The sequence below is a fragment of the Setaria viridis genome, chromosome 1 (genome assembly GCF_005286985.2).
Source record: "Setaria viridis chromosome 1, Setaria_viridis_v4.0, whole genome shotgun sequence".
Classification (NCBI taxonomy): domain Eukaryota; kingdom Viridiplantae; phylum Streptophyta; class Magnoliopsida; order Poales; family Poaceae; genus Setaria; species Setaria viridis.
In genome coordinates, this window is record NC_048263.2 from 18,797,713 (window position 1) to 18,807,510 (window position 9,798).

General features: G+C 42.3%; 1 pseudogene; it reads left to right on the top strand.

The window, feature by feature from the left end:
• The first annotated feature begins 313 nt into the window (after window positions 1-313).
• On the top strand, window positions 314-1,967 carry LOC140221619 (uncharacterized; annotated as a pseudogene).
• The last annotated feature ends 7,831 nt before the right edge of the window (window positions 1,968-9,798 follow it).

The following is a 9,798-nucleotide window of genomic DNA, read 5'->3' on the forward strand; positions in this document are numbered from 1 at the left end:
TAAAGAGTACAATACTATCAATCGCTTGTTCCATGTTGCCATGTTGGCAGAGAAAGAATTGCAAGGACGTCAACGGATGAGCGGACAGCCCCGGACGAGCGGGCAGCCACGGCCCTCACCACCATCGGCTTTTACATCCCCACAACCAGCGACTTTGTCTACACAGCTAGCAGCACCCCCTCCATCAACTACACCGATTGAGGCGAGCAAAACAGTGAGTACGAAGGCGAACAACAAGCCTTCATTGTCTTCTACCTCTACGGGTCATTCGACGCCTATTTAGTGCCATCGTTGCAGGGGTTTCGAACATGTCATGAAGGATTGCCCGAGCCAGCAATCTTTCATTGCAACAGAGGATGGCGGATATGTAAGTGCTAGTGATGTTGAGGATGAATTTGCACTTGCCGCTAACCTTATAGGCGACGACGATTTTTCCAATGAGGATGGAGCCATTTTAGAAGCAGCGGCTTCGACGGGCCATGAGACACTCATTGTGCAGCGTGTCTTGAGCACTCACATTGCACAGGAGGAGCGGATACAATGCCACAATTTATTTGAGACTCTCTCCATCGTGCACAAGAGGCGCGTTTGGGTCATCATTGATGGTGGTAGCTACAACAACTTGGTGAGTCAGGACATGGTAGACAAGCTCCAGCTTCCCACACGTGATCACCCTTGCCCGTACCATATTTGGTGGTTCAACAACAGCAGTAAGGTTAAGGTAAAGCAAACTGCGAGGATTCATTTCTCCCTAGGTGAGTATAGCGATGTTGCTGATTTTGATGTTGTGCCTATGCAAGCATGCTCGCTTTTCCTTGGTCATCCTTGGGAGTTTGATACTGATGCTACGCACCATGGTAGAAACAATAAATATACCCTTATGCATAAAGGAAAGAAACTCACTTTGCTCCCCATGACCCCTGCTGAATTTGTGCAATTTGAGATGGAAAAACTTGCTAAATCTACATGTAAAACTGCTAGTACTTCTGAAAATCAGCAAGTAGCTACTTCTGTTTTCCCACCTAAAAATGATAAAGCTGCTTTCAAATTCTTCTCCTAACGCGATCACATTGAAAGGTGGTGTGATGCTTGCAACTAAATCTGATCTTGCTGAAATTTCTGATGAGCATGCGCCTTGTTATGCTTTGATTTGTCGAGATGTGCTATTTTCCATGGATGATACATCTAGCACTTTGCCTCCTGCGGTCACTAACCTTTTGCAGGAGTTTCGAGATATTTTCCCCGCTGAGATACCTCCAGGCCTTCCACCCATTCGAGGCATTGAGCATCAGATTGATTTCATACCTGGAGCGAGCTTGCCGAACCGTGCGGCATATCGGACCAACCCTAAGGAGACTAAGGAAATTCAGCGCCAAGTGCAAGACCTTCTTAACCGTGGGTATGTACATGAGAGCCTTAGTCCTTGTGTTGTTCCTGTTATTTTGGTCCCAAAGAAAGATGGCAGTTTTCGCATATGTGTAGATTGTAGAGCTATTAACAATATCACCATTCGTTATCGTCACCCTATTCCTAGGCTAGATGATATGCTTGATGAGTTGAGTGGTTCTATAATTTTTTCTAAGGTGGACTTGCGTAGCGGATATCACCAAATCAGAATGAAACTAGGAGATGAATGGAAAACTGCTTTTAAGACTAAGTTTGGCTTGTATGAGTGGTTAGTAATGCCTTTTGGTTTAACTAATGCACCTAGTACTTTCATGCGCTTAATGAACGAGGTCTTACGTCCTTTCATTGGAAAATTTGTGGTAGTATACTTTGACGATATATTGATTTACAGCAAGTCTTTACCTGAACATCTTGATCATATACGTGCTATTTTCAATGCTTTACGTGATGCACGTTTGTTTGGTAACCTCAGCAAGTGCGTTTTTTGCACCGAACGAGTTTCGTTTCTTGGCTATGTTGTGACTCCACAGGGGATCGAGGTTGATGAAGCTAAGGTTTAAGCTATACAAAGTTGGCGGACTCCCACATCAGTGTCTCAAGTGCGGAGTTTTCATGGACTAGCAGGATTTTTATAGGCGCTTTGTGAAAGATTTCAGCACCATTGCAGCACCTCTGAATGAGCTTACAAAGAAGGGAGTGGCTTTCCATTGGGGACCTGCACAAGAGAGGTCATTCCAGCAGTTGAAGGATCGCCTGATACACGCGCCATTGCTCCAACTTCCTGATTTTGGTAAGACTTTCGAGCTCGAATGTAATGCTAGTGGAGTTGGCATTGGTGGTGTCTTGATGCAAGAAGGTAAACTTGTTGCTTACTTTAGTGAGAAAATAACTGGGCCTGTTTTGAATTATTCCATGTATGATAAAGAATTATATGCTCTTGTTCGTTCTTTAGAAACGTGGCAGCATTATTTATGGCCTAAGGAGTTTTTTATTCATTCTGATCATGAATCGCTAAAGCATATTCGTAGTCAAACTAATTTGAATCATAGACATGCTAAATGGGTTGAATTCATTGAATCTTTTCCTTACATTATCAAGCATAAAAAAGGGAAAGATAATTTTATTGCTGATGCTTTGTCTAGACGCTATGCCATGTTGTCTCAACTTGATTATCGCATTTTTGGGCTTGATTCGATTAAGAGACAATATGCTGCTGATACTGATTTTAAAGATGCTTTTGTGAATTGTAAAGAGGGTCGGACATGGAATAAATTTGTGCTGAGTGACGGATACTTATTTTGAGCTAATCGCCTATGCATTCCAGTTGGATCCGTACATCTTTTGTTGTTGCAGGAGGCACATGGTGAAGGCCTCATGGGTCATTTTGCTGCTAAGAAGACGGAGTACACACTTCTTTTGGCCAAAGATGAGGCAAGATGTTGAGCATTTTGTGAGTCGTTGCACCACATGTCAGAAGGCAAAATCAAGGTTAAATCCACATGGTTTGTATATGCCTCTCCCTATTCCTTCTGTTCCTTGGTCAGATATTTCTATGGATTTTGTTTTAGGATTTCCTAGGACTAAGAGGGGGAGGGATAGCATTTTTGTGGTTGTGGATCGTTTTTCTAAGATGGCTCATTTCATTCCTTGTCATAAAAGTGATGATGCTGTTCTATTGTTGATCTGTTCTTTAGAGAGATTGTTCGCTTGCATGGTATGCCTTGTACTATTGTTTCAGATCGTGATGCGAAATTCTTGAGTCATTTTTGGCGTACATTGTGGAATAAGTTGGGTACAAAGTTGTTGTTCTCTACTACATGTCACCCACAAACCGACGGCTAGACTGAGGTTGTTAATCGTACATTATCAGCTATGTTGAGAGCAATTTTGAAGAAGAACTTGCGGATGTGGGAAGAGTGTTTGCCGCATGTGGAGTTTGCATATAATAGGGCAGAACACTCCACCACCAAGGTAAGTCATTTCAAGGTAGTGTATGGCTTCAATCCTCATACTCCTATTGATCTTTTACCTCTACCTGCTTCTGAATGAACTCATCATGATGCTAAGCAACGTGCTGAATTTCTTTTAAAAATGCATAAAACAACCAAGGCCAACATTGAAAAAATGAATGATAAGTATAGAATTGCTGGTAACAAAGGTAGAAAGGCAATAAATCTTGAACCGGGGGATCTAGTGTGGTTACACTTGCGCAAGGATAGATTTCCAAATCTTTGAAAGTCTAAATTGATGCCTAGAGCTGATGTCCCTTTTAAAATACTTGAAAAGATTAATGACAATGCATATAAACTAGAGTTGCCACCCGAGTTTGGGGTTAGTCCTATGTTTAACATTGCAGATCTTAAACTATACATGGGAACGGAGGATGAGCTTGAGTCAAGGATGACTCCGATTCAAGATGGGGAGGATGATGAGGACATAACTCCTTTGGATGCACACGATACTCCTCAAGTTGTACAAGGACCAATCACTCGAGCTAGAGCACGACAAATGAGTCAACAGGTGAGCTCGTTCTTAGGTATGTCCTTTCATGATTATAAGAATGAGATACTACCTAATGATATTATTGTGATTAGGAATTTAGGAGAGGATCAGCCAGGACCTGGAGAGAGTTTTGGAAGTGGAGGAGACCAGCAAGGCCGCCCAAATCAAGTTGGAGATGCAATACAATTCGGGTTCGTTTCAGCCTCGGATTCCACGAGCAGCAAGTAGTAAATTGGACGCCCCGGTGGCATACGGAGGCCGTTTTGGACGTTCTTTATATGGATGGAAAGATAATTTTGAGGAGCTTCCACTGCAAAATACGGCCGGAGTCAACGGGAATTGTTGAAAGAAGTTGACATCAAGAATCTGTCCGGGTGCTGCGTCACCGTCTTTGGGCCGTTGGCCCGGGTATCCTGTCGAGCCCATTAGGGGGCGCATCCCTAGGGGTATGCACGCCACAAAATCTTATTTTCTCAGTAGCCGCCATCCTTGGAGGGTTAGGTTTTGCTTAGATTCATTCTTCACGCTTTGTGATAGAGTTCGCCTTGCACCGGACCGACTAGGATGCTGCAATTGGTTTGTGAAACCTCAACTTGAGTGCTTAATCATTCATTTGCAATTCGGATTGTGTTCTTCTCCTTCTTGCTTGTGTTCTTGGATTCGCTTTCAGGGATTAGCCTTCTTGGCGAGGTCATCCGCGTCCTGGACGGGGGTGGTAACCAACGGAGTAGTGGTGTAACGATCACGGGGTGAATCTATTTCAACAGGAGCCCTGAATCGTCAACGTCGAGTCTGCACAAATCCAACATACCCTACCTAGCGGAAGATCGGGACCAACACCCCTATTATCATGCTTTGCTGAAATTTTCATGGATCCTCTACTAAGAGCAATGGAAAATAATGAGGATAGCCAATATGACGAATTGGTAGAAGTAACCGATCCATTGTCCCCGTAATATAGAATTCTCGAAGAAGAAAAATTTGAAGACATTGGAAACTTGGTGCAACAAGAAACTGAAGCACCAGATATTGAGCAAAAGCCATTGACCAAGGGATTAAAATATGAATATTTGGGAGCTAATTAGACGTATCTAGTCATTGTCAACGACGAGTTGAGCAAAGAAGAAAATCAGAACTTGATAAATTTATTAAGAAAATATTAAAAAGTGATTGGATACATAATCAATGACTTGAAGGGAATCAGTCCAGCCTTCTTGAAGGACCGGAAAGGCGACCGGAGGGGGGTGAATGGGAGCCAATTCAAATTTTCTTCGAAAACTTCGGCTAAAAACCCACAAGGCTCTCTTCTAAAAAAATCAAGTCCACTTATCTATGCACAAGCTAATGGACCTAGGAATGATGCTAGGAACCCAATTTGAGAATAGCTAAGCAAGAAAGACTCCAAACAAGCTTCGGAAGACAAACTTTAAAAACCAACCCCTCTGTGTGGAAAAATCCGGAGGAACCTTAAGAAAATTCTGGACGTGCAGAAATTTCCGGAGGTCCGGAGATTTCCAGAATTATGTCCTGAAATATCCACAATTCCAAAACAGCCTGCGAAAAGATGGTAGAAAAATCCGAAACAGGGTCAAACGATCTCCAAAAATCACAAAATTTGGGCCATAGCTTCACAACATAGTAAAGAAGCTTCTCCTAAGAAATCATCCCTAAAAGATTTGTGAATCAAAGGGAATTTCAAATCTTGTGAAGAACTCTATTTTCTCAACGCCAAAACTTGAATCGACCCGATCTATCAACTCGTGAGGTTTCAATCAAATCCCTTCAGTGGAAAGGTTCAACTCACGTCCTAGTTCATTTCCAAACAACTGGATTGACTCAAAACTCCCCACACAACATGAAGCGACTAAAAACGTGAGAGGGAAAAAAGGGAGAAAACAAGAACGCGAAGAACACAAACGGAATTGCAAATCCAAATAGGATGGAACAAGATGGTACGAAATAGATCTTTGGATTACTTCACCATATCCGGTTACAAGCCACTCCTAAGCACAATCCAAGCTAGGATGGCAAAAAGATCAACACAAAGATCCCTCCTCTCTCCCTCTCTCCCTCTACCAAAGGCTCTCAGAAAACAAATGAGAAAACCCCCACCAAAACAACCAAAGGGATCACTGCCCCAAACAGCCCTCCTATACATATGTAGGCATTTGGAAAATGTCCAAAATGCCCTTACATTAAGCACACAACCCAAATACCCCCTAGGGGTAAAGTCGTCCAACTTTTTCTTCGTTCATCGGACGGACCCGGCGCCTTCACGACTTCGCTTCACCTCGACGCAAGCTTCACGATGGTGCCATGCATCCTCCGACTCGACGCCATCCGGCCGCACAGAACTCGTCCTCGGTTTTGAGGCCCAAACCGGCAAACCTGCCTGCACGGTGGTTTTGAGGCCCAAACCACCAAACCCTCTGCACATCCACCTGGCATTACTCACCCCCGATTTTGAGGTCAAACCCTCTGCACACCCTCCTGGCGTGACTCACCCCTGGTTTTGAGGTCAAACCGGTCAAACCCTCTTGCACGCCCTGCAAGGTGTGACTCACCGATGTCGATGCGTGTCTGACCTCTGCCAAGCCTTCGATGCCTCCAAGTCTTTCGCTCCTAGCTCCCGAGCCGCCTACTCGACTCGCCTCCGTCCCGCTTGACTCGACCGACGCCGTCTCCATCCCGTCCGTGTACTCTTGCTCTTCCGTGCACCATGTGGATCGCCCATGACTCCACCTGAACTCCTCGGGTCCCTCAGTCCAAGCCTACTCGTGTCCACCCTTAACAGCCCTATTACATCGACATGGACCTTTCGTGCTTGACCTTCACCTCATGTCGTCGACCGCCATGTTGCATCCTACACCTACACATCACAAGCCAAGAGACACAACACACAACATACGGTATACTCAAACACCACAACACAACTCACACAATGCAACACATCTGGTTAGCCATTAGCATAATCATGCACATATGAAATATGAACTCAACTGGTAAAGCCTCAAATCATCTTGTCAATCACTCATCACAAATAGATAAGGCACTTCTCAACTTGGTCTCTCAATCTCCCCCTTGATAAGTGCATTGACAAAAGATGATTTGAATGTAAAAGATAACTCATTCAAGTGCCCAAAAGCTAAGTAAAAGCAAACACAAGGCAACTTGATATGAGAAATGATCATGCAAGCTCCAATAAAAAATTCTAGGTTGCATCAAAGCCATTTCTCAATCTCCCCCTTGATGAATCCCATAAGACAACAAAAGAGTCAACTGAAAGACACAAGTGCTTCATGAATCCCAAAATGTCGTCAAAGCCATTTCAACATTTTTCAAACGCTCATCACTATAAAATCAAGGTTCATATCAACTTGATTTTCTCAATCTCCCCCTTGATGAGTGTGTTGACAACATTCAAGCACAACAAAATGGTTTGAGAGGCAAAAGTCAAAAATCTCAGCCAAGTGATCAAATGTTAAGTAAAAGCCAATATCAAAGTCACTTGAGATGAGAAAAGCCATAAGAGCCAAGTTGTGAAACAAATTAAGCAAAACTCTCATCAAAGTGATCGAAAGCCATGTAAAGGCAGATTAAAGTCACTCGGTATGAGAAACATCACAAAGCCAAGTTAACTTAAAAAAGTCTCAGTCCCAAAAGACATGGGCAACGCCTCGACACAACCGAGACGAACAACACATGATCCCTCAAGAAGAGGCAGATAGGGCTCAACACCAATCATGTGAAGATCAAAAGCACATGGTCCCTCAAGAAGAGGCAGAAAGGGCTCAACACCAATCATGTGACGATCGAAAGCTGAAATCAAATGTCGGTTCCTCAAGAAGAGGTAAAAGCTCACACAAGCGACAAAAGAGCAAAATAGAGCACAACACTCACAAGCTTCCCCTGAAAACATGCCATAATGAAATGCATGCACAAGAGCAAAAGAATGCATGCTCCCCCTCAAATGCAAAACTCCCTATTAAATGCAATACTCCCAGTTAAATGCAAACATCAAGATTCGCATGGGACCAAAAAATGCATACCATGGGTGTACAACCTACCAAGCTTCTTAAATATATCACAAAGCACTTGCAAAGGCTACAAGTGAGATAATGCACAAGCAGGTAAATCATAAAGAGCAATTGCATCACCATCAAGAGGATATTAAGATATAAGCAAAAGATGAAGCAAGTTGACAAATTTTGCAGTTTATAAAAGTATCGCCACATGAGCAAGCACCTAGTCATGAATCACTCAAGCAAGAATTAAACTAGGTCATCAGAGCTCATACAAGGAAGATACGTTCTCAACAAGAGATCATTGCAAACACCCACATATGCATCACAAGTCATGTCAAGGCTTGTTGAAACCATGTGCCTACTTCTTTTGGTAGACATCATGTATCAACTAAGCAAGCAAGAATATCAACATTAAGCACAAAAACTTGGTGAATTACTAATTTTTTTATCATCATTTTTCATCATTCACATTAAACAAGTTACATGAAGTGCCTTTGCGACACAAAGAAGTCATGCTTCCCCAAGGAATGCATCATGGGCTAAACATTTGCAATGATGCCAAGATATTTCATCTAATTGAAGAGAATATGAATTCCAAGCAAAAGTTAAACATGGAACTAGCATTCAAGCAAGAGCAATGCATTTCAAAATTCATTATTCAAGATTAACATTTGATTCACAAAAGCATTTAGCTCAACATGGTTATATGAAAATATCATCAAGAGCATATGCTACACATTGCTACACAATCACCAACCAATGCACTAGCTCACAAATAGCATAAGGAAATGCTAAGGATATATAAGAGAAGCTCATCTAGTGCAAAGTGTACAAGGTGCAATATGGTACAAATGCAATGCGATGCTAAAAGAGATGGGGCTCGGCTCAAAATCAAGAAAGCTCATGAGGGGTCAAACCAATCTAGGAAAAGCTCTGTGGCAAAAGAAGAACTGCCAAGAATCCCAATTGAGTACCATAGAAAAGATACCAATTGAAGGATCAAAAGTTGATATCACTTGAAGAAAATGAAATCCAATTGAAAGATCAAATATGATACCAATTAAAAGATCAAAAGTGGATATCAAAAATCAAAGCAAGTCCTTGGTCCAAACTCCCCCTAGAATGAAGCTGAACTCCCCCTCAACCAAAGACACCTAGCAAAGAAAAGCTAGAAAAAGAAGGGGCAAAAGAAAAGCTCTAACTCCAATTAAAAAGAAGAGAAAATGCAACCCAAAGACAAGGCAAGCCCAAAAGCAAGATAAAGCTCAATTCATGTCACACAATGCATTGATGATACCAATGAGAGGAATTAAAGCATTGCAACATGATTCTATGTTTATGAATAAAAGATTGGGCAAGCAAACATGTCAACAAGGTGCAAAGGATTATACAAAGATACTAAGCTAAAATGATACCAAATGAACAATATGCCATACCCAATACAAAGACTAAGCTAAAGCATAGCACGATGTTCATGTGGATCATCCACCAATATATATAACAAAGCTAGCATAACAAGATATACATAAGGTTCACACATGCTAACATGAAAAGGTAGCTAGCCTACCATGGTATATTCACAGCATGATATAAGGATAAAACATGCAAATAGTATACAAGTGAGCACAAGAGTGTGGAAGGGAAAGCTCACTATACAAGTGTACAAAGGCCTCTTGAGGGCCATCCAAACGGTGTGAAGAACCATTAAATCTTGAACACCTCAAGCAAAAGATCAAGTCACTTCGAGCTCATGTTCTCCACCCGCATCCCTGTACCTACACATGAGGGGTAAAAAAGACCGAGTCTTGGATCCCAAAGGGTTAGCAAGCATATACTTGGGAATCCAAAACTTAGTCACATGGGT